Consider the following 7,660-nt stretch of genomic DNA (forward strand, 5'->3'; position numbering starts at 1 on the left):
ATAGATAAAATTATATATATAATTTGATCTATTTAAAATGTGAAGACAGAAAATGTTTGGTTTATTCCTAGAAAAAATAACCATTTTGGGGGTGGTGGTTTTCTGTGTTATAAACAAAGCTGCAGTGGCCTCAGGATCTCACATTTGCCTCCTCCCCACACGGCTACTGCCCCTAGACTGGGGAAGAAGGGAAAAACAAAGGAGAAGGGCAAGTCACAGGAGATTAAAAAAAAATAATAATAAAAGAAATTTAAGATGCATCCCTTTCGCTTTCTCCAGTGGTTATTTGCTAATTTTCTAATAAAGACTTCATTAGTGTGATAAAAAAAGTAATTATTTGGACAACATCAGTGACCATGCCTGGGACTGTTCTTTCATCAGAATCAATCACAAGCTCATTCAACTTATCCGGCACCATCTCTTTTAATAAAACCCAAGTCGATAGGTTTTAAACCTTTCATCACTAGGTGCTTACATATTGATTTCTTAATGGTGTTCTTGACTGTTTGAAAATGAGCATTAACTCTCTACCACACTGGAGTTTTCTCTTTTTCCCCCCATTTTAAAAAGTTCAACCATTTTCCGCTTTGTTCATTGAGGATTCTCTTTGACTCTCGAGATTTGCAATATTCTACAATTTTACCTAGCTTCTTTTCCTTCCTAGAGCAGTTTTTTAAAACCTTTTAAAATTATATAATTCATCACTTCAAAAGGGTTAACGCAGTATCCTTTACAAAGGAGAAGGCTGCACAAGTGAAGTGTTTAATATTCAAACTTCTCTTGATGCTAGAGTTTTAACAGTTTTCCTCTTACCAGTTTGGTTTTCTTTGAATTTGAAGATAGTAAAGCAAACATTTTTGGAGGAAATTTTATCATTCTCAGTGTGATCTACCTGCTGACCCCAATGCCACCTTTCCAGCATTGCTTTTCTGTGAGATTCATGCTGAAGATGCACTGAACATTCACTACATAGGAAGGACTAAGATTAGCACTGTGCTGGCCTTGTTGAATTTGAGCCTCACCCCAGCCATATGCGATAAGCACTATTCTGGAACTTGTTTTTCAGATGAGAAAGCAGATTCAGAGAGTATCCCACCCAAGGTAATAAACTAGTACATGGCAGAGCTGAATGCAAAGATGCTCGTTTGTCTCGTCGGTGCTCTTTTTTAAAAGTTGATTTTAGTATTTTTATTTTATGTATATGCATATGTTGCCTACATGAATCTAGGTATACCCATGTCGTGCAATACCCAAGGAGGCTGGAAGAGGGTATTTGATCCCCTGGAACTAGAATTATGGACAGCTGTTAGCGTCCATGTGGGTGCTGGGTATTCAAACCTAGGTCTTTTGGAAGAAGAGCCAGTGCTCTTAACCGCTAAGTCATCTCTCTGGCCCAAGTCAATGATCTTAACCAGTATAGTATAATGCTTCCATATAATTCTATCTTGAACAACTTTCACTTTCCAAGTCCGTTATTTCTTCACTTTTTAATCCTGTCTTTGCTATAATTGTTTATACTTTTGCTAAGGCAACAAAGCCTTACAGTTCATAGTACAGGGTCTCGGCCAGATGAAATAGATCCAAAGCCGGGCCAGAACATAAGAGGTATCACATTTTCAGTAAATGATTTAGCCTTTTGTGCCTCAGTGTCCTAATCTGAAAGTAGGAAATAATAATACCTACCTCATAGGGTTATAATACTTACATAAGTCAATACGTAAAAAGCATTTAGAACAGTCTCTAACATATGGGAATTATATAACAAGTAGGTAATAATCTTATGTATTTATTGATTCAACACACACAATTACTGAATGAATTACATTATTCCTGAGTGCCAGGTGTCACATTAAATTCTAAACAAAGATAAATTATTAAGACAGTCTTCCCCTTGAAGTGTTCAAGTCTAGATAGAGGTCATAAAAGAGTGCTTATGAGGGACAATGCCCACACTTAATTGGATAGCAAATCTAAGTTCAATTAAAGAGAAAAATATTTAAAGAGTGGTTAAGAAAGAATTTGAGACTGGGTTGTAGGTCTTTCGAACTATGCTTTCCCAGTAGGGCAGGCCATTGCTCAGGGTGGCCTCCATGATCCTTATCTTTCCATTTGCCCCTTTACACTGCCACTTTTCCAATCCTCCCATCAAGAGGAGGTGTCTGCTTTCTGTCCCTTGGATTTGTATTAGCCCCAAGAATTGTTTAGATCAACAGAATATGCTGGAAATTATTCAGTGTGACTTGCAGGCCTAGATCTTAAGAGGCCTTACAGACTGCTTTTTCACTAGTGGCATCCAGCCTTACAATGATGGCATTGTTGAAAGATGGGTGAGGAGCAAGAAGCCAGGGTAGCCCCTACCCATTTCAGTCCCCGCATTTGAGTGAAACTTGGTCTCCTAGACCTACAACTTTTGTCAACTGCCCCAGCTGACACTGAGTAGAGCAGAATCAGTTTGTCAAGTCCCACCCAAACTTCAAAATCAGGAGCAAATAGGTCATGTACAGTCATGTGTCTCATTACAATATGTGGGTCGATGGAAGACCACATAGATGATGGTCCCATGAGATCATAACAGACCTGAAGAATTGCTAAAGCCTAGTGATGCTGTAGCATTTGTGATGTCACAGTATGATGCATTACTTGCACAGTTGTGGTGATGGGTGATTCTGATGTAGACAGGCTTACTGGGTTCCCAATAATCTATAAGTACAGCACATGCAATTATGTATAGTACTCAGCAAGACATTGAGAAGAGTGTTACCAGTATATATTTGCCATAGCCTGCTTTTCAGTTTTCTCCTTGTACTAAGTTTACTGATTTTTTTCTATTCTTCATGTGTTTCTATTCTAATCTTTATTATTGTTTGTTATTTCCTTGCTTATTTTGGGGTTAGTTTTGTTTCTCTCTCTCTCTCTCTCTCTCTCCCTCTCTCTCTCTCACTCTCTCTCTCTGTATATTTCTATCACTCTCTCTCCTCTTGCTCTCGCTTTGAGACAGGGTCTCACTATGTAGCCAAGGCTGACCTAGAACTCACAGAGATCCACCTCCCTCTGTCTCCCAAGTGCTGGGGTTAAAGGTGTGCACCACCATGTCTGGCCTGCTCCTTGTCCTTTTTTAAAAAAAGAAAATTTACTATAAAATAAGATTCTGTGTCATCTGTCAGCAGCCTCCTATATCTCATGTTTACCTTGTCTCTTGATGGCACCAAGAGGCCACACTGAATGATTGACTTGTACCCTTCTGTTTGTGTAAGTATGCTCCATGATGTTCCCACAGTGATGATATTCCTGAGCTTGCTGCTGTGCAAGAATCCAGGATTGACCACCCATCATTGATAGGCCTTTTAGGGCAGCCAAATCAATAGAAAAAAAATCAGAAAAAGATTTATCCAGTATGGCTACATTGGGAGGAAGGACAAAGAGATCCAATAACACCCTCCTCCCATACCCCAAGCCATCTACTTGAAGTAGGTCCTGAAGTGAAATTAAAGTTATTTAAATAGAGGGTCATTTGGGATATGCACATTTAAGCAGTCCTGACCAAAGTATGGTCCCCATTGACCAAATGACTCATCACTGTCTCTGCAAGGTATATATGTTTCTGGGAGAGGAGAGTTTCAAAGAGAAGAGTTTCTGCTCTGGCTGGCCCAGGCTTTTCCCCCAACTTTTCTGGGGAAATCCTAATTTCTTAGGGTCCATTGTTTTAACAGTCTGAAAATTAAATGTCTCTTTAGAGTATATTTGTTTTTACTAGGTTACAATTAAGTTGCTTAGCACTGCATTTCTCAGAACCTATCTCTATCATTAAGTGATATGTGATTGTAGGTGTTGAAATTGTCTGCCTTATTTCATAGCACTAAATACCTGGAACGGGCCTGTAGCTTCATTCTCTCTGTCTCGGAAACTAGCCACCATGTGCACAGCTTGAGTAAGATTGTGGAATGAGGATAGCCAAGGTAGAGAGTGAAGTTCTAGCTTTCAGTGTCCTTAAGGGCCCTGACATGTGGAGAAAGTCACTGTCCTAAACCTCTTGGCATGGGCCAGAGACCGGTTGAATGCAGTTCCATGTGGAAGCCCCAGCAAGAACAGCACAAGAATTACCTAGACAACCCACAGAACCAAGACTGATTTTTGAAAACTACATTGACGTGTGTGTGTGTGTGTGTGTGTGTGTGTGTGTATACACTTGTGGAAGTCAGAAGGCAATTTGCAGAGTTGGTTCTCTCCTTCTACCATGTGGGCCCCAGGAATCAAACTTGGGTCCTCAGGCTTGGTGGCAGGCACCTTTACCTGCTGAGCCCACCAGCCCTCATGATTAAGTCAGTACATTTAGAGGTAATTTGTTATGTGGCAATAGACAACAGAAACAACCTCAGTACAGCAGTTTCACAGAAGTGAAAGTAGTAAGGTCCTGGTTTATGGTGAGTATAGTATTGTTTTAATCATTAATCAAATGCTTTTAATATGCCTGGTGCTCTATACACATTGTTTTGTTTAGTCCTCATGATTAACATGATGAAGCAGATACTTGGTCGGATGAGAAAGCTAAGTTTCAGAGGTGCTAGTAATTCACCCAAGGCTTCCCAGGTGGTACAATCAACAGAGCATGGGGAAGTACAGTGTTGATGTTTCATTTCAGGCTTCCTCTACCTGTCCTCTCCATGGCACTGCTCTCTAACTCTTACTACTTCTAGTCTGGCATTGTTCTAGCAGGTCTAGTAAGTCCACACTACTGAAGCTAGTGCTACTAAACAAACGAACTTGGGGTGCTCTGACTCACCTACTTATCACCTTTATGAAGGCATCTATAAGATCTTTTGATTCACCCTTACGAATGCCCCAGTATCTATGGGATAAAGTCTGCACCCTCCAAAGCCTCTCTTACAGCTTCATCGCTCAATATTTTGCCCTCTCTTCCCATCTCCTTCCCTCCCCTCTCCTCCTCTATCACTTTCCTTCCTCTTCCCCACTCCTCTCTCATCATACACCATCATTTGCTGCTTCATAACCTTGTTTCATGTCACCCCTCGATGCCTCATCCCAAAGCCCTCTACCAGGAATTCTATTTCCCATCCCATTCCCTAGTGTCACCTCCACTGACCTCTCCAGACTCAGTTCAAGCTTTACCTAGACTATGAAGTCTCATTACTTAGTTTTCCTAGGTGCAGTTGACCACTTCACACTTGAGACCCCACTGAAACTGCACTTTCCTTATATAGCCTTAGTAAGAACTATTGTTTGAAATCATGTTTGCCATCCAGCCTGGGAGCACCTTAATTATTAGGTGTCCCTAGCCTGGGCTTGTCCTTAATGGGAGAAATGGTGCAGGAAGGAGAGAAATTCGATGTTTTGGATTTTGGGTGCTTAGATGCCACACTGGTATAATTCAAGTGTCCGCCACCTGATGTCCACAAGTTCCCCCATCCATCCAGAATCCTTTTCCCTAACAGCCATTTTTGTCTCTAGCTCCCATTTCTCTTGTATAGAAAGCCCAGTATCACCTTCTTCTCCCTTGCCCTCCCCACCCTGTGCATCTCCAGAATGACAAGAAGCAGGCAATGGGTCAGGAGCACCCATCTCCAATGGATCGGTAGCACCCAGCTCCAATGGGTCAGGAGCACCCATCTCCAATGGGTCAGGAGCACCCAGCTCCAATGGGTCAGGAGCCTGCAACTCCTTTGCTTCTTGATCTCTAGTGCTTCACATCCTGACATCATTCTTCCTGTGGCAGTTGACCTCTTTCTCTAGTTCTTCTCCCTGTGTATTTTCTGGCCTATTTTTCATTCTCATACAAAAACAAGACTGTACTAGCCAGAAGGCGTTTCTCCCAATTGCTCTCAAAGTTTTGAACGGATAACATTTACATAGATCATAGTTTATAATATATGAAAGGGGATATAGTGGAATCTTTCATCCCAGCTCTGGCCTCATTGGCTTTATCCTCTCTCTTTCCTGACCCTAGTTACTGAAGTAGCTTCTTTGGTATTCTTCTAGATTTACTTATGCAAATACAATACAATGAAAATAGATAAAAAGTGTCTTCTCTGTTGAGTGTTGTTGGCAAAAGATATGAAAATATGCTTCCTGGACCTACTTTCAAATCTGTGTTGTCATCTGCTCTCTGTGGAGCCCCTGACACACACAAAAAACACCGCTTTCTTTTCTGTTTTCCCACAAAGATGATTTCTGTGGGGTCTCTCCCTTTCCTCGTGGGTCGTTGGCCACCGGTCCATGAGGGCAAAGGGAGTAGAAGTGATGAACGGGGTCAGGGACGGCCAGTGAGCACTGATGGAAGAAAGCCCTTCCGGGGAGGCAGGTTCAGTGATACAAACAGCTCCAGACTCAGTGAAACAGCTCTGTTTATTCAGTGGGTGTCAGGGAAAATATAGTGTGGAGGCAGTAGCCAATGCTTCAGCTGATAGGTGCTCATAGTATGCTTTATTTACATGTGGCAGTAGGATCCTATCATCCAACTATTGGGCAATGCCTAATTATCATAGAGAAAAAACCTGGGGATAGTTTTTACTCCAGGTATCTATGCCAAAGGTCATGTTTTAAACGAGGCCAAGCCTCCATGCTTGGCGGCACTTTCCAGGTGAGTCAGGCAGGAAGTCCCTAAGAAAGAAGCCAACCTTAGCAGCAGAGTTCCCCAACAATGGACATTGTCTACAAATTTCCCAGGCCTAAGTGACACACATATAATGCAACCTCTACACCCAAGCTCATGGAACATAGAACAGGTATGATGGAGAGGACACTAATGAATATCTACGTTCTCAATAATGAAGCTTCCTCATGAAGACGAGGGCAGGAATACAAAATGTCAGAAATAGGCAAAGTGTAGAGATCAAGAGTCTGCTGAATGCTGGTCCTTGGAAGGATCCCTTTATTAAAATTCTCCCACCCAAGGCTCAGGGACCATCACCCCAGAGGGGGCAGAAAGATTTTAAGAGGCAGGGAGGAGGTGCATGACCATAGGGAAACAGTCCTATAACGACTGTCCTAAAATCTTCTAATTCTTTTGTTTACATATTTCAGCTTCGACGGTTAACACGTGAGGCACTCCATTAAGAATTCCCAGAAGAAATGAGGGAGATATTCTGCATAGCATTAATTTAAGTGATCACGTTATGCTCTAGTAATTTGCATGCAGATAGGACAACATGGAATTGCCGCACCCCACATTAAGATGAAAGACAGCAACTCGACTCTTGAACTAATCAGCTAACAAATATCTCATCTTTGGGGTTAATGTATTTTAGATGCTTAGTTTATTCCCTTTATTGGTTGCATGGCAAAGACAATTAGAATTCCTCAAATATTCCAGGTGTTCTCATATATTTCCCACACTCACTTGCAGCAGGACAGTGAGTTTGGTGTAGAAATTACACTGTCACTCACATCTGGACTGCAATGATTAAGAATTAATGTATTTTTTTAAATCTTCTTTCCCCCACTGTAGGGAGACCAAGGACTCCAAGCGGGCATAGTTAGAAGCTGCATGAGGCCCTGACCTGTGTTGCACTATGAAGTGAGTGAAAAAAATGCACTTATCATCAGTTATTGAGATTCTTTACATATTTGCATTAATATTTAATTCTATATCTGTTACTTATGCCAATATTCTTGCAAATAGACTAAACCTAAATTCTCAAAAACA

The sequence above is a fragment of the Nannospalax galili genome, unplaced genomic scaffold (genome assembly GCF_000622305.1).
Source record: "Nannospalax galili isolate Female #2095 unplaced genomic scaffold, S.galili_v1.0 scaffold187, whole genome shotgun sequence".
Taxonomy (NCBI): Eukaryota; Metazoa; Chordata; class Mammalia; order Rodentia; family Spalacidae; genus Nannospalax; species Nannospalax galili.